This window comes from Apteryx mantelli, chromosome 5 (genome assembly GCF_036417845.1).
Source record: "Apteryx mantelli isolate bAptMan1 chromosome 5, bAptMan1.hap1, whole genome shotgun sequence".
In the NCBI taxonomy this organism is placed as follows: domain Eukaryota; kingdom Metazoa; phylum Chordata; class Aves; order Apterygiformes; family Apterygidae; genus Apteryx; species Apteryx mantelli.
The window spans coordinates 15,968,340-15,987,425 of record NC_089982.1 but is presented as its reverse complement, the minus strand read 5'-3'; positions in this window follow the sequence as shown (position 1 = coordinate 15,987,425).

Genomic DNA, 19,086 nt, shown 5'->3' with positions numbered 1-19,086 from the left:
ATCTTCCCCCTTTCCTCAGCTGAGACACAATAACTGAGCAAAGATGCCTGTCCGCAGCCTTTGAGTAGTGCCAAGCTTCTTCAGTGGCCTGCTATAAACTGCAATAAAACGCAGCACTCTGCTCCTAAACCTCTTTTTTTGCAATTACTTAAGTAATGCTACAGGAATGAGAGATCAGGGTCTACACCTTACTTTTAACACTATTTTTAGAGGTAATCTTAACAAGGTCAAGGGTTATTATGCCTAAGCCTGTTGCATCCACGGCACAATTTTACAGCTCCATTTTGTGGTAAGATCTCCATAACTGAACCTTCAACATCAATTTCCTTGATTATAAGTCTGTGTCACTGAACAAATGGCCATCAAAAGCCTCTCCTCCTACTTCTGATTTCCTGAACTTCAAAATGGAATATTAAGTGCCATTTAGTCACTGACAGTAGCAATACCCCATTTATCAGCCTATTAGGTGCAGCAAGTAACATTAATGGGGGTGAATGTAAAATAACAAAAGCTTAGCACTGATGTTTCTTTCCCCCTGCTGAAAGGGATAATTCAGTAATTACTGAGCATGCCTCATTTAGTAGACCGGCCAAAGGATAAGAAATGGGTTATTCACAGGATTTCAGGGGGCTAAATTAAGCACCTGCTGTTATGTTTTTATCTTCATTGTATCTTTTTGCATAGTCTAATAGCCAGATTTCACTGCAGGGAGATCTCTTTCAGGACCTTCACATAAGAATCTCAGGATTTCTCACAGGCACTAAATTTAGATACAAGTACCTAGGATAACAACCTGTCATTCCCCAAACCTTGAGGTTGCTGTGAAACCTGTTGTTTCCATTCAGTTTGATGAATTACTGTTTTGGTGAAGAGGGCAGTAACACTAAACCTTTGCAATCCATTCCACAATCCCTATGGATATGGGGCCTTCTTTTTACGCAGTTTTCCTCAGCAGGAAACTGCACGTGCCTTGAAGAGGTACTGTGCTAGGCACAACAGAATATTTTGAAATTACTAACCAGATTGTCGGCTACTGCAAATCATTTGCTTCTTTGAAATAAAAGGTCTTTGCTAATTTACATGCAACTTAAGTTTGGCTGTATACATGTAATGAGGAAAGAGTACTGCTATGCGTCTGAGTTTGCTGTCCTGGCAAACAGAGCTATACCTAAGGTAACGGTGACTTCTTAGGCGGAATAGTGAAGCTTGGCTTGTTCCAAACCAGACCAAATCATGGAGAAAAAATTGTGGAAAATGGGAGCCATGTAAAATCTTTTAGTTTTCATTACACTTTACCTTTTAAATTTTGTATTAAATATTATACTTTGCAAGGTGAAAAAAATGATATATAAAAAGTCACATCAAGACAAAATATTGACGTATCTCATTCTGACAATATTGAAACAAAGAGCTCTATTATTGGTAGAAATTTTTATAACAGAGAATTTCACTGAAATCAATATGATTTCACAGGGTGTTTTTTATTTCAGAACTGCATTTTCCAAAGGGAATCAAAGTTGTTTTTGTTTTTTTTTTTCTTTCAGTTAACTCTACTTTAACTATATAATTCTGATATCCATGCCTCATGGTTCATCCCAAAGAACTGTACCACTACATTTTTCTGCTTCATTAGGAGACAGTGGGAGAAAACTCTTCTGTCTCTGGGATTACTAAAATCCTGGACTCTGTAGCCTATCAAACCCTAAAGGTCTCAGCAGGCTCAGTGGAAAGTGTAGCTGAACTGAAAATACTAATGTACCACAGGAAAATTGGACAAAAACTCTGTGCATCTGCTTTGTGGCAAGTTCTTCCCATTTCAGTCATCTGTGGGAAAACTTACAGTAGTATTTTAGTTCAGCTCGGAAAGGCATTTTCAAATCAATTCTACCAATTGCCACCACTTTGGTTCATACCACAGAGTGGTCTCAGCACACACGAACCAGATTCCTTCTGGATCGAACTAAACTGGAATAACTACTCCGGGGCTGCATCCAATATGCTCCAGTCATTAATGGGCACTCAGCTGGTGGGACTGGGGCAAGAACCAGTGTGAAGTAAAACCCCTGAAATACATACACCACAGATCTTGGGTTCTCAGCTACAACTGTTTTGCTATACACATCTCTTCCTATGGTTGCAGTATTTGCTAGTGTAGACATAGCTTATGTGTACTGAGTCCAAATATTAAATAACAAACACATAAGTGATGGCAATATGACAATAGGGAGATGCATCATTTCCTGGAAAAAAACTAACTGCAACAACCATAAAGGCTTTATGACTCTACAAGAATTCAGACTATTCTGTTCAAGCTTGGATTAAAGATAAAATAGAAACATTTAATGACTAAAGGAATTTGCTAGTGCATCCAATGTTATCACAGGACAGGAGAGGTTAAGTACCAGCCTTTGACTTTGCACAGTATGGCATCAGAGGCTTGGTGTTTTGAACTGCAGACTCGTTCTCACCTCTAGTTCTCCAATTTAATCACAGAGATTTCTGGAAGATCAATTTGCTGCAGACAGAGTTTACAGGCTCCAGAAATCAATAAGTTAATATTTATTTACAAAAACATTTAAGTTCCTTTTTGGCCAGAAATGATAGAAATCAATTACAATAAAAAATGCCCAAATGAGCCTGATCCAACATACAGTAAGGCCAACAAGAAAACTCAGAGCTGTGGATCAGGCCTAAATTGTAAACTTTTGACCTCAGAGTATTGGATTCTTTGAGCAAAAGCAATTTATGTCAGGCTAATTCCATTCCTTCTGTACAAATACACAAATGATATATCAATGTTTTTGTGAGATTTTGACAAGATTCTCATGCAAAGTTACATTTATTCTTTTCCTTTTTTTGTTTGTAATTCCACAGTAACAAATCAAAGTAAAGAACAATAACTTTTTTTCCTCTTTCCATTGCTGGTGAGAAAAACAAAAGTCTTCTTACAGATTAAGTATGCAAGTGTAAGAGTTGCATCTATGTGTTGTTTTAAAAATTAGTAAAAAGAAATCTGTGCAGAAAAATGAATGTGTTGCTTTAGTGAGTATTCTTCTGCTAATAAATTTTAACAAATGTGGATAATAATTCTAGAGAAGAATTGGCACACAGCAGCTGCAAAAATAGAAAATTTCAAGACTGCAAAGGAAACAGAGCCCCACACTGATTTTGATTTCCATCATTAAAACCTGCCTTTGAAGGCAAGAAAGTTATAGGAACAATATTTACAGTAAAGCACACCTTCAGTAAATAATTGCTCTAAGAGTACAATAAAGTAGACAAAAGTAGACTGAAGTAGACAAAAAGCAGTTGAATGTTAGAAAGACAGACAGAGATTACTAACCCATATGTAGCAGCTATTCAAAAGGGGGGTTTGTAGCTTTAGTTTGCAATCGTACAGCCCTCCGTAAGGGACATAATGTTATGTTCTTTAAAGCTTTGCTCTTTCTCATCCTAAATAACTTTTTTTTTCCCCCCAACATCTTTCAGGTATTGAAGAGCCTATAATTTTGTTGAAGCCAACCCCACAGCAAGTTCCTGACACACCTGATCATTAATCCAGTAATGTGATGCGATAGGATATTTGAAAGTCTTTACAAAATAAGAGAATCCTGATTGTCCTAATTCTTGGCTTTGTCCCTTCTATCCTTAGTTTTTCTCTACAGAACATGCCAAGAACTGCAAATTTTGATTTACTGTGAAGACAACCACGATTCAACAAAACAGCTGGATCAAACACCGAGAGAAGTACCTTTCGCTGAAGGCAGGAAGGTTTATAACCAGTACTCACAGATCTGCAGAGCACTGTCCCGTGCTTCAAAGCTATCACCTCAACCAATTCCTCTCCTCATTTTTGCAAAACAAATGAGGAGAGAGAAAATAACCCCTACAGAAAGACTGCACAGGTAAAAAGGGGGTGTACAAGTAGGTTGTAACCTTAATAATTAAGCTCCTACAAAAAAGATTACACATGTAATTTAGTGGTTCAGGGAGCAGTCCTACCCTTTGCCTCCCAGCTTGGAGGCAAATCAACACTGTGTCCATTTTCTCATCTCCTGAGTAATAAAGTGTTTCTAAACATTCAGTTAACTGCAGACTTGTGAAATTTGGCTCTCTGACCTTAAGGATTCAATCACAGATCAGCAAAAAAAAAAACTCAGTCCCCTTTTTCCCTACTGAAGTCATAATTTTTGCAAACATGAAGAGTATCTTCCTTTTCCTTTATGTATTTAGAGGGGAGGGAGAGAGTTGCGGTACAGTTATATACAATGTATAAATAAATATATATATATATATATACACACACTAACTATTGTAAATTTACAGTGTGAATTTGCTTTTTATTTTCATATACAACACCTTCCCAGAAGGAAGTAGGCAAAGCAGAGTCCTCACGTTTAGCTTCCAGGCACATATTCTAGGTACTGGCACATATTTGGCTCCCATGCATACAGTCTAGCTAAGCACAAGACTGCTTCTCATAAGGAAACATAAAGGAAGTGGCACATTAAATAGAGGTTTTGTATACTGCAATTTCACTTTTAAAAATAAAAGCTTATAAGATTTATAAGATTTCTTATGTATTTTTTCTTTGACTAGAAGAGGGCTGATAATATCCTCCAGATGCAGACCTGACCTGCTTAAATTTGCTGATTAGCTCCTACAAAAATTCAAGGAACAAGAGAGTCAGTTCATATTGGTTCAGGAAAGGCCACTGTAGCTAATTCTACAACTCAGTGTAACATAAATTATAAATACTTAAAGTAACTTTTAAAAAGTTTTTTTTTCCTTTTTGATTCCCTGTTTCTTTATATCAAGTTACCACTGAGTCACCTCATGGATGGTTAAGCTAAGATGGTTTAAGTTATTTAATTCTCTGTGAAACAAAGATTTCAGTCCAGATATCGAGAAGCTGAAGTGAACATAGAGTTAATTTTCCCTGCTTTCTACAGCAAATAGATTTGTAATTCATTGCTTTCTCCACTGGAAATTCAAAAATAGGTTATTTAAGAAATCTGACAGCTCACACTTAAACAGCAGTAGGTAGGATAACTCGACACTGTAATTAGAATGCTTTTAGTAGAAAAAGTATCAAACAAATCAAAAAAGCTACTTTCATTTAAAAAAATAAAACTAAAAAATAAAACTATATTTCTAATTTGGGGATTGTGGTTAGTTCGTTTATTTGGGGGCTTTTTCTCCAATTCCAAAAAACTAAGGCTAATAGAGGTTATTAAATTTGATATTATCATAAAAACATTTCATAATATCTAATGAATATGAATACACAAATAATTTTTTTGCTCTTCCAGGGCATTTACCAAGTCCCATTTCAAAGCACTTAACAAATATTGCACTATAATCCCTACAACAATACCGTTTTCAACACTGCATATTACTAGTCAATTTAACTGCTTGGAAAAGTGTCTGAGGCAGAGAGATGCAAAGACTTAAGAGGACAGGGCTCACTAGTGCTTCAGAAGAGTAAGCAATATTGCATTCTAGTTTGAAAAAGTTGACAAAAATTGTTAATGAGCGGACAAAGTCGATTCATCTATTTCTACAGTCTCGCATGCCATAAATGGTATCCATAAGGATATTGTTCAAGATCTTCTTAGCTGTGAGAGTACAAGAAAGAGAAGTCTTCAGTACAGATGCGCTAATACGCATCATTCCAGTTCATTCGGAATATAACACTTCATCCCAGAAATTCAACTCCTCTGTTCTCCCACCTGCAGGTAGCGTCGCTGAAATGAATGGGATCTTTCACATCAGAAAGGGAGCAGAATTTGGCTCACCATAATTAAAAGAATTTTTCTCTGGTTCCAGCCTCGCACCATATGCTTCCCTCGCAGCAGAGGGACAGCTGAACGGTACCAGCTCTTGCCTACACTCTCCTGCGGAAATCCCCTCATCTCAGGGGCCCCGCAACGTGAAGGACTGACCTCTATTATCTGAAATGTCAAACTGTCATAAATTTGCCCGCTCTATTCCCTCCCTCCAGAGCTGTGGCAGTTCCTGACCCAGCCTCCTTCCGAGAAGCCTCCAGATCATTCCTATAAAGCACACTTCTGAAAACAGGGCAAGGGGAGACGTGGCTTGGAAACGTGCCGTTAATCTCCAGGCTCCAGAATAAGATTTGTTTTCAGATTAAGAAACAATTAAAATAACAGTTCATATTTTGTATTTTACCAGGTAAGAAAAACTCTGACTAAATTTTTTCTGTTCTACATTATTTGGTTGTGAGACAATAAATTTCAGCCAAAAGGCAAAGAAAGTGTCTCTCTCTTTCTCTCTCCCTCTCATCCATAGGCATGTGCGTGCACCCACTTGCAGGAATCTAATAGACAGCCTGAGAACAAGAGACAGACTGTACAAGGACCTGACAGCAGAGTTTTGTGGTGTCAGCCAAGCATACCAGCCTTGTTTAAAAAAAAAAAAAAAAAAAAAAAAGGTACTGCATGCCCAATTACCACTTATCAAGTGACTTAACCCACTAATGGAACCTTATGTTACTTACCATGGAAATGACACAATACCTTCTAAAACCAGTTATCTCACTTTATATTTTTCAGCCACAAAATGAAAGCATTCTGACAAGTTTATAAGAACGCACATGAACATGAGGAAGCTGATATACTGCAAATAAATGTTTACCATCTTAAGCCCAGAAACACATCACAGAGAGACAATCTAGCTTACTGCATAAAACAACATGAGTATGCCACTACCTTAGCAGAATGAGCAAAGTTGCTACCTTCATTTTGTAGACCCATCTCTTTAAAGACTCAGTGTTGTTTTGTTTTGTTTATTTTAACCAAATACCTGTTCTTTCAGCCAGAAACATAGAACACTGGCCCCTTCCTCTAAGGCTGAGAAGACCCACTATGTATGAAGAGATGGAATATTATTACTAAAATTATACATTGTATTGCAATAACAGCAACCTGACTCAGGAAACGTGTGTGAGATGCTGCACATACACATAAATATACTAGTCATTGCTTGAAAGACAGACATGCAAATACTTCCATTGCATTGGAATTCCCCCAGGGCAGAGGGTTGGTCCAAAGCTAACGTGTTGCTTATATCCTAATGCAAGCCTTGAGGCTTGAACTTGCTTTTTACAATGAAGTAGATCTCACCCCAAATGAGTGACTCCTGTAAAACAGAACTTTTGCCACCCCACTTGCCTGAGGGTGGTCTTGTTAACTGTGAGAAAGGAGATACTTTTGGTACGGAAATATTTTGCTATGTGTATGGCCTTATTCATCACTAAGGAGCAAACCACAGAAAGCTCACAGAAAGGAAGTGAAAGAGATTTAAATAAGTTAGACATGCTTCTATTGATTGGAATATTACCAAGAGAGAGAGGAGATGGATAAAGTGATAGAACTTGGAATCTAGGTTGAAATTACATCTCTAAGGACAAAATTATATTGAAACAGGCATTGCACTTACAATTTTTCTGTTAAATTCTACGAACCATAAGTGCTAGATGATGATTCTAAACCAGAAGTGTTTTCAAGGAAAACTTCAGTGAAGGTTATTTTTCACACAAAATCTCTTGAGATGCAATCCATGAGGTGTTAAGAAAGGCCTTTTACATAACCCCCACGTTCTCACAGGCATCACTTCTTTCTAATTAAAGGAAAAGGGATCTGTTTAGTCAAAGAAAACTTCAATGAAAGCCTCAGTGACACAGCATTATATGTAGAACCCATCCAAAGCAGCAGCCTAGGAAGAGAGGGAAGGTTATTTGAGATTTTATGTACCAGTTCTTTCCCAGTGTTATTTTCCAAATCCTATCCTGCATTCATGTCCTACCACGTTCTCATTAATGACACCAGACATCCTAAGCAACTGCTTCATTTAGTTTGGGAGTCCTACTGAACTTTTACCTGTATTCATTATCCCTTCCTATCCACACTGATGCCTTTCACTGCTTGTTTTAATTTCCTCCACAAGCTAGATACGGAGCAGGTCTTATTACATCCACACAGTTCAACAAGCCATATCTTTCTTTTCTATTTGTACATTCTTTGTAAGCTTTCTGCTCTCATGTAATATCTTTTTAGGTTGTCATGAAGACTGGAGCCTCTTGGTTTGCAATACAGTTTCAGACTTCAGGAAATTTCAAGCCTCCTCCAAGTCACACAAAGTTTGGTTGATTTGCCTTTATCACCGAAATCCTTCATTTCTCCATATGTGTTACAATAGATCCTCTTTAATGCCCTCATCTCCTTCCTGCTGCATGTGATTTTGACCCAGATGGACAGGACTGTTAACAATCTATTCCTGTATTAATATACAACACAAGCCCAGGATCTCTATCTTCATTTTGGTCTTTCCTTAGCAAACTGTATCCCCCAGTACCTGCACTATGAACCCATCTTTCTGTTATCCCCATAATATCTGAATTCACATCATCCACCGGCAATTCTGTTTCTTCCCTTTTCTCGCCTACTCTTCTTGTACTGTTACACAAACATTTCAGCTGTTTATGAAACCCAGTAAGGAAACTTCTCTTTTCTTCACCGTACCTGCCTCATTATGATTCACAAGTATTGTTTTTCCCCTGATGCTCAACATTTTACTCTCTATTGGTCTTTCAGCCACTGTTACATCCTTCTCATTTTGCTCTCTCTGTACGTTTAAGAAATATTTTTATTAGCCATGCTAAACTCAACCCCGGAAGGCTAGTAGCCCAGGTACTCAAGTAGAGTCCATCAATCAGGAGGAATTCTTGTTTTGTGAATGCTTTCCCAATAGTCAGACAACCTCAAACTTTCCTCACGGCATCAATCCTTGAGCCATCTGCTCATCTTCGTTATCTTGTCATGCCTTTGCCCTCCTTCTCTGGGGACTGGAAGAATTCCACTGAATATTAGGCAAATTGAAATATCACTGACACCTGCCAGTAAGAAAATGTCCTCCACATTGTGAATGTTACACCATTTTAAAACGAACCAGTGTTTACAGAGAAGGATGTAGGTCTCTCGCAGCCAAAACTTCATTTCTCCAGTGGCCACAGTGTCAGCTAAAATAGGCCATTTTGCTCTCTTTCCCAGCTGCTCTTGTGCAATTCTATTATAGAGCAGCACAGAGACATAAAAATGAAGAAAGAGGCTGGCAGTGACACTACTGGAGGAGGAAAGGGCAGATATAGAACAAGATGCATATTTCTCATAATTAACTAACTACAAGTAACATATATTTGGTGTTGAAAAAGAGATGTCTTACAGATACTGTTACCTTCTTGGTCAGCATAACAATATTCTTCTACAGCAGATCTTATAAATGGGAATATAGAATAACTTAATAATATCCTCAGGAAAATTCCAAAGTAAAAACAGTGCAATTCTTTTCATTTAATTTGAACTGGGCTGTGATTTCACGTCTGTTATTTACATATATTACCTTTCCACTGGTAAAGAAAGAAAACAGGAAGACAAGAAGGTGTTTGGAAAACTTTCCTATCAGACTTGACAGTCTTGGTTGAGGGGCCTGAAAATTTTCTGATCCTCGTGACTCTTTTGCAGCTGTTAGACTACTTTCACATAGAAAATTGTCCCAGCATTCTGCCACTATAACTTATCCAATGGACACATGGGTGGAAGAGAACATCAGCCTGTAACTACAACACATACTGCAGCAGACACGAAGGCGAGAGCAGTTCTGCCCACACTCCAAGCAGTCATGGGATAACCCAGCTCAAATCCAAAAGCTGTGCAATCATATTAGCAAGATAGTACAGCTCAGCAGGGTAATCAGCCCAAGCTTAGCACCCTCGCCATGTGATATTTGGTCACCTCGAAGATCAGGCAGAGTACACACAGACATCCTATTCAGGTACCCCAAGCTCTTAATGTGCATACTTTAACTTCGTTAATCAGAAAAGGTACAGGAAGGACAACACAAATGATTAGAGATCCATCTCCATCTGAAAAAAATCAGAACAGACGAGAACTTTTCAACTGGAAACAGGCTGACTAATCAGACAGAAGTCTGCAGATTTCTGAATGATAGGTGTAGAAGGTCTCTCATTTGCTCATAATATTCCAAAGTGGGGGACATTCAAATGCATACAAGGAAGCACTTTTCACACAGTTCATAACTAAACTGTGGAATCCACTGCCACAAAGTACTTCAGTGACCAAAAAAGGAATGAGAGAATTTCCAGGAAGACACGTGGATTAGTGGTTATTAAATATGGTCATCCAAATGTAACCTCTGCCGCAGGAGCTCACTAAATCTCTCTGCTGAAAGAAGGAAGACGCAAAAAGGGAAGTATCATTCTATCCTTGCACTGCTAGATCATTTCTCTAAGAATCTACTTCTGACACTTTTAGAGACAGGAGACTGGCCTAAACCAATTTGGCAGCTCTTATATTACCCATTTTCACATCATCTTTTTTATGCTTTGATATGTAAATTACACCAGTTTAGACTTCTTTACACACTGCTATTTTGCACATAAGTATGACAAAAAGCCTAACAGAATAAAAGCCTGCACTTCCAAGAGGGTCACACTTGCACTGCTTTGCACACTACCTTTAAAGCTGGCTTATTATTTACAGAGAATTCCATTTCAAACCTTTTATCTGTTAAAAAGCATATATCTATATAAGAATTGCTGGTAGCAAGATACAGCCACAAACAAATATAAAGAAATGCCATCATCTTGTCCTGAACTTCATTTGTAGTAATGTGTGGTTCCACCAACACACAGCATCTTCTCTCTCACTTAATGAAAAGAGGAAGGTGGTTTCTTTTATCCCATTATTTCTGTAACAGCTTGAAAGGGTGAGGCAGGATCTATTCATCTGTTAGTGCTCACAGAATCACAATTCCTCCTCCCAAGAAAAGACAGAAAAAAGATTGTTGGTCAAATAGCATCCTCTTGAGTCACTTGCTCATGTCTGGAGCTGCAGATAGTTTTGAAGCCACATGTTAAGCAACACTAAAAAGCCTACCTTTAGGCTTCTTTCTAATGACTTTGGTAAAATCTGCCATTGGACATGCTTAATTCCTATAGAAGTCAAGTAACTGAGAAGTCATCAATGAAATCCATAAATTAACAAGAGACTTTCAAGATACTTTAAAAATAAGTAAAGTATCTCATTGCAAAAAGCTATTATTATTATTTTCATTTTATACACATGTTAGAACCAATCAGTTGGCTTGCTCAAAGTGGGATCTTGAAGTGATTTGCTTCCAAGTTTTACAAGAGGAATATATAAAGTATAGTAGATTTCAATATGAAAATAGGCATTTCATGAAAACACACACACACAAACTAACCAACGTTTCAAGCATGCAAAGTTTGCCAAAAAAATTGCAAATATCTGAAGTTGTATTATACAATTTATCCATTTGTTTTTACAGGGCCATAAAGTAAATAATTTGTTTCCTTAACAGATGGCTTTTCTGACCTATTGAAAGCGACAGCGTTATACAGATGACCAGTTTTTATTTAGCGAAGCCATTTCTCTCTAAAAATGGGGTTATTTGAATGCTGCCTCTATTTTACTAACATTACACTAACCATTTTGAATTAGGTAGACATGGTGTTTATTAGCCATCTACTGAATGCTGCATATTTCCGGTACATGGGCCCCACCTGTGATTCAGCCTAACTGCTAGAGAAAGCTGAGCAAATTAACAACACCGAGCCATTATTAAGAAGCTGGACGAAGGTTTAATAGCAGAGAATTATTCTCTGACTTAATAATGAACTGCAATTTTATATGCTACATTGCCACATTTGTTTCAGTGCTAGGAGATATGAACAGTGTTTAAATCTATGGGACTATGTCAGCTTCACCACATAAATAAGGGAGACCTTAAAGAGTTGCACACTTTTATAAGTTTTTGAAGAGTATGTAGCAAGAAAATATGAGCTACCCCAGCCTAAAAAAAAAAAAAGAGTTGTGCTCTAGCTAGTATTTCAAAAGACAAGCATTTTTCTTTGTATTTGCTTCTATCCCAGCAGCTATAATGAATTATTTAAGCAATATCTATACAGTACAGGATTTGCGCTTTTATTTTATTTATTTGTCTATATTATCAGAGGCTACTTACAAGGGCAAGTGTGCTGAGTCAACACAGGTGTAAATCACTGCAGTTTTATTTTAATCAGTGGAACTAGGCAAACTGACACCCATCACAAAGCTGACCCAATATATTTAGCACAGGAGAGTTTTTACTGGGTTATTACTAATGAATTTATTTATTGCTTTTTCTTAAGCAACAGGGTTGGCAAGGTGCACTTTCCCTCTGCCCCACCGCTCTCTCCTCCCATTTCTTTCTAATAGCAATATGAAAAACAAGAAATTTTCCATACATCGCAACAATATCTAACAAACCTCTAGCTCAGCACACACCTCTGGAAAGGACTCTTTAGATAAGCCTAACCCTGTGAAATATGCTGCAACATGGAAATCTTCAAGCTAGTTCTGAATGACCTGATATAGCTACTTGGCAGAGCACTTCACCACGCAGAAATGTCAGCTTGGCCTCTAAAAGCAGCAAAGTCGCATCAGCGCTGCCTTCTGCCAGGACTAACTGGGTCAGGCAGAGCACCCCACCAAGATGTTTGTGTGGTTTCTACTTCTAGAGGTCATTGCTTCAGAGCTAGGTAGCATCTCTGCAGAGGGCTCTTTCTCTCACTTCAGGACTTAGGCCCTCCACTGATGACTCCACACATAGCAAAGAGAGCTACATTTGTTAATTCTCACTTAGAATTTAACTCCACTTACAGACAAAGATCTCTGCCGTCTATATTTGACTTGAGCATGTTCTTAAACATTAATTCTCACTGGATAATAGGGAGTTTTAATAAATTTGATGCTGTCAAATTCCATGATAGAAATGTGATAACTTTTGAGAGAACATCCATTAGAGAAGAAGAAAAACATAAGGCTACGCGCTGCATTGGCAATTTGCACTGCACTGGAAACAAAGCAGAGGGAAAGCTAACTAGATTGCATAGGTGGCTGGTTTCCAAGATCAAAGGTAATCCCTGAGCGGTAGTGTTGGCTCCTATCAATCCCTTCTTGGCACTAAGAGGTAAAATACATGGCCAGGAGACAGGGCGCAAGTCCAAAGAGTTTCTGTATTCCAGGTAATGTTAGCTGGCATAAAGACCTCTCAAAACCTTAACCAGCTATTATTGTTTATAGCAGCACTAAGAATATGGCAGCCACAAACATGTACAAGTCACTGCTCATAGTCTAGTCCCTTACATCGTCCTGCATAGTTTATACTAAACAATGTAATAATTAAAGTATAAAATGTAAAAATACTCCTTCTTGTTTTGGGGGACAGAAACCATGTTGTCATTACCATTGTCTAAGGTCAAAGAAGGCCATGATTATCACCTAGGTCCTTTAGGAGTTATCCTAAAATAAATTATGAACATGAACTCCTGGTTCCCTTGAGGTATGAAGTCCCTGTGCCTGTCTATGCACACTTTTTAAAGAATACTGCGACACCCAAAATGATGAATACAGATCTTCTAACTGATCCAAGTTTGTTGTCCAGTAATATCAGCAACTTCTTGCAACTTTGCAGGATGTCTTAGCTTTGAGATGATGGAGCAGGAGTTCAGAGGCACAGTCAGAAAGGGAACCCTGTCTCCATCCAGGATAATCATTCTGATCTCATCCCGTTCATGTTTTTCAGTAATGTGAAGGCGGGACCCATAGCATTGCTGCTCATTTGAAATACACTATCGATCTCATTTTAATTTCCTATGTATTTTAAGGAAAGGTCAGAACAGCTGTCTAGTCATTGTATCAGTGAAGTTACTTTAAGCGCTACAAGCAAGTGAAGGTGCAAGTAAAAGGGCAGAAAAACAGGGGTGCCTATCAATTACATGCTCTCCATTTGATGCCATTTCATAAAGTGTGGAGCAAAGCTTGAATTCTAGTTATTTAGGAGTCTGAATCCAAAAGAAGCTTTTGGCATCTGAAGAGCAGAGTCAGGTCACGTTCACTGCAAGATGAAAAGGCAGAAATGCAGAAGTGCTGAATCTTTGTTCTAGACAGTGTTTTTCCTACTGTTAGGAAAGCAAATGTAGTGGTAGTAGACTACTGATATCAAGCCTGTATTTTGCAGGCTCTGAGTGTACATGTAGATACACAAGTATCTATATTTCATGACAGTGTTTTGACCAAGTACTGCTGAGTGCTTCAAACTAACATTCAGAGGAATTCGAGTTCAGCTATTCTGCAGCTCACAGCATAAGATTAAAACTAGATTTAGAGTGAGATCCCAGGGGCTACAAGGAAAGGAGGCTTGTACGCTGCTGCTAAGACTAATACAGTCATAGTTTATTAATGTAGATAGTAATACATAACGAAATGTCATTAATTCTCACATGTAATATCGGTTTCCAATTCAAGGAGTTGTGCCCAATTATCTGTAGTTTAGTTATTCAGATTTATAACCTGGCAACTCAGAACAAGAAAGTGCTGAATTCTTTTCTATTACCTGAGAAGTCTGAAAAATAAAATACTTATTCCTTATAAGGGCAGCCTGTATATTTCTCAAGTCTTTTTGCTGTTCTGGATTTATGATTCAGTTCTCCAAGGGAGCCACTAAAAAGCCATTCAGTAACTCTTACTGCAGAACTTATTTGAAATTTTTTTTTCTATGTATTAAGGTTTTTATCTGTGAAAGGGCATTTTGTTTCAGCACAAATCTTAGGGGGTCACTGTTTCAGGGCAAAGAGCTTCTGAAAAGAAGCTCAGAGGCATCTTTCAGAAAAAAACTTGTCAAGCTTTCTACCAGTTATGAATGTCACCAAGTTAACATTTAATGTCTCAGACCATAACGTCCTATGAAGCAACTAAGGATGCATCAACATAAAACATCAGCAAATTTGATACTTCTTGCTGCTCTCAAGGATCATTTTTTCAAAAATGCCCATTGTCATTTCAGACATTCTGAAGCTCCTCACTGAAGTGGCTTAAGAATTGGACCCTTTAAATAAAAATATAAGTTATCCCTCATAGCAAACACTGCTGATCTCAGCTGCAAGGCTTCCTTGGCCTTCTCAGCAGGGAAGCATGAAGATGTCAGGTAAACACAATCATGCTATTTGTGGAAAGTGTGAGATGAAAAAGAGGGAGGGTAATGAAGCATAGACAGAGCAATTCAGTTTCCCTGCCTATTTAGGTAGATTGTCTTTCTCTAATTGTTTTTCTCCCTGGAGGAACAAACACAGAGAATTTTGATACCATAAAGTTAAGCTTTATTATTGCAGCTTTCAGTTCTTTCATGAAGAAATATGTACTGTATTATAGCGGCGCCCAGTAGCGATGCCATAGATAAGGATGTGTCAGCAATTGTGCTACAGACCTCTATTTTACCATGAGCTTCTAAACTCAGATGTAAAAACTATTACTGTATTAGGCTAAAATTAGGCGTAAGGTGCATGCCTAGAATCATATCAGTGTGTGGAAAAAAATGGCCTAGGCATGTTCTTCGGTGACTGCAGATGATAGCAGTCCTTAAAAAAAAAAAAAAAAAAAAAGCAGATAGATACAAGTTAAAGGTTTCATCTTGCAAGCGTTTAAGTATTGTCCCCAGTGACTTCAGTCATTATCTTCAGTATGAAATGAATTTTTTCCAAGTATAACAAAAGATCTAAATTTTAATGGGCTTTGTCCAACAGAATGGCAAACCCAGTCCAGCAAAATACATATTTATCTAATTAACATTAAGTATGAGAACAGCTCATTTAAAACCATCAAGACAAGAATGCTCGCCATATTTCAGGACTTTCTTCAAAAGAAAACAAAATGCAAGCATACCTTAAAATTCAAACAGACATTCAAAGACAAAATATTTCTGTGTTCCACAGAAATATTGTATTCTGTTGTGCTCTATTTCACACTAAAAAAATGCTGTATTTCATGGTAAAAACTATCAAGTTTAATAACTAAAGATTTTATAAGAATTCCTTAGACAGACAACAAATAGCTGAAGAAAGTTTATTTTAAAAAGTGAGGTCAGCGAGCACACATTTATATTCAGATACCGGGTACACACTGACATCCAAAATTATATCTGCATACAAACAACACAAGACATCAATAAAGTAATGAACTTCAAAGTAAGACAGAGGAAAGCAAGAACCAGTGTTAGATACAACAACTGATAGGAAAGCAAGCTAATAATGAAGTAGTAAAACCTATCTCTTATCTTGTCTGCTTTTGAGTAGATCTCACAATGCTTTCCAAGCAATTTGATAGCATTACCCGGATTTCACAGACAGGGAAAGCAAGGCATATACAGATGAAGAGATTTAGCCAAAGTAATTCGTCAGGCCAATGACAGAGCTAGCTCAACGGACTTGGTACCAGATCAGTCACCATGCATACTATGCTTTTTTTCTGAAAGGGATAAGCAGTGCAACTCAGCGTGCCCCCCACCACCAGCAAACCGGGCCACCTGAGCCACCAGTAGCATAAGACAGTGTGAACAGACTGTCATCTAGTAATGACACAGCACGCTCCAGTTGTGTCTTGCAAACCATCTGCAAGTTCACTTTGTAAATAAGGGTTAACATAACATTCACTGCCTCCTTTGCACTTGCCACAAGATAAAAGCATGCACTTAGGTAGTTCCCATGGAAGAAGTGATGCACAGTAGCTTGCCATCCTGTGATTAGGTGGCCTAAGTGTTACTCTACCCTCACTAAAGCAGGTGCCTCCAGGCTGGCATGGCCCCAATCATGGCCTGACAGGCACCTGGGTGCCAGGGCTTGCATATCTGTATGCAATTGGGGGCAGAAGTGGAAGGAGGAAAGCTTAGGGAGCAGCACTGGGAGCATGCAGGAGAAGGGAAATGGATGGTCAGGCTCCTAGTGGGAGGTACGTGAATGGTGTGTTAAAGATAAAAGGCATGGGTCTAGGTACAACGAAACAAAAGCAGAAGGGCAAAAGAGATCGTGAGTTGCTGGAAAGATGGGTAAGGACTAAGATGGTGTGTGGTAGGCAGTACACTGGAGGGTGCGTGGTTACCAACCATGGCATCTGGAGACAGGTACAAGTAAATAGCAGTAGGAATATGTAGGGTTACATCAAAATGTTAGCAAATCCTCTTATTTAGAGGACTACACTTCTGACGATAGAGTAATATAAAACCTGGGCTCCTGACCGTGCAGCAGAGCAAGTCCCCAGGGAGAACCGGTCCTAGATCTCTGGAAAAGAGGATGATGAAAGAGTGTCTCATCAGCTGCACAACTTGGCACTGACAAGTCAGCTTCTTTAATGGTCTAACCATTTACTGGAATTATGTAATCCTAGATAAGGGAATAATTCTGCTTATTCTCTTCAGAGCTATTGGCTCAGGAAAGATACGTATTATTTATTTTCTGAAAAAGGCTCAAGCGGAAAGGCTTGAGAAACACAGAAGGCTGCATTAAATGCACACAGGAAAATAAAGTATTTCACTGGCCAAGGGACATAGTCGTAAGATTACACTGTTGCCCAATTCTGAGGCCCACATTACTGGAAAAGTGCTAAATAGTAAACAAGTTGATGAAGAGTACTCAATACTATAGCCCACTCGAATAGGAAATGATGCATTGTCCTAGCTATACTGCCCACCAACATTTTGCCAGTCCTGCATTGGTCTAACAAAAACATTATGTGACATTTAAACACAATGATCTTTCAGCTCATATAAGTGTTAAGCACCTGGAAGCACAAGCAAAATCCACGAAGAGATAAGAAAAGTGTTTCAAGAGGAAAAAAAATAACCATTAGGGTTTGTTTGTGTTTTGTGGGGTTTTTTTGGTTTTTCTTTTTTTGACTAATTTTGCTCGGTAATTAACTTGAGACCTATGAACTGTACGATAAAGCTTTCAGGTTGCACAATTATGTTCAACAATGGTGTTTGCAGACCGCTAACAGAGTCAAGACTTCTGCTGTTTCTGATTTTTTATTTTAATTCTTGCCTTTCACATTTCCTTTCTCTTACAGTGTTTCATTCACAACCATAAACAAACAAGGCATTCAGAACTGCATTCCTGCTAGCAAAAAAGCCGAGGAAAAAAGAAACCTTCTCACACAAACACCTATATGGATGGGTGGGCTAGAAATATGCAAGATGCTATGCTGCTAGTAGTGTCATCCAAAAGGATAAAATTCTTGATTTATGGTTAGATTCACGACTATGAATGTACAGTTCACTGCAAGAAATCAGTCGTTTTTAATCCAGCAATGATAAGTATTGACTTTGAACCAATGTGATTCCTTTCTATATTAAAAACCATTTCTGAAAGGGCCGCAAAAGCATTCTAAACCAGCAAGAGAGAAAACATAAATTTTGCTATCTTCTCTCTCCACCCCCACACCCACCCATGAAATCCACAGAAACTGAAAGAAGAATTATGAAAAAGATGTGATAATGGTTAGAAAAATCTGGCTCTTAGCTTCCTTAATTTTCCTCACCTTTTTTCTACTACATGTAATTCTTTGAAAAGGCTTATTTTCCCCAGTGCAAATACTTTGGTATGGTACTTTTCATCTGCAGAGAACAACCACAGAGCAATAATGCAACAACAAACTAACACTGTACACTTCTTCTATAAAGAACGTAAGTACAAATAAGAAGTGAGATTAACTTTTTAAATCTTGAACATTAAATTATAAGTGTCAGTGATTAAATAAACTAGCATACCCAATAAAGGAGCGTGTGATACCAAATTAGTGGCCTGGCTTTTGCAGCAATTTTTTGATGCTATGTTCACCAGTTTACCTCCATTTTCATTTCTTATTGACATATACTTCTGCTCACACTGCCTAGAAGCTTTATAGATATATGTCCTCTCCTACGTTATAGTAATTGCCTCACTTAAAGTAATGCATTAGTTGAAATGAAAATTCATTTCTATATGATACTAGAAACAAGCATCCTAAGGAAAATTACAAGTGAGAGCAGGTAGAAGCTTTGTAGGGATTTCCCTCTCCCTCCACTCCCTGTCCCAATTCTTTCAGCTCCAAATTGGATTCCTGCCATTTAACTATCGAAGGTAAGAGCTTGCATTTGCATCAATTTTATCTGCTTATG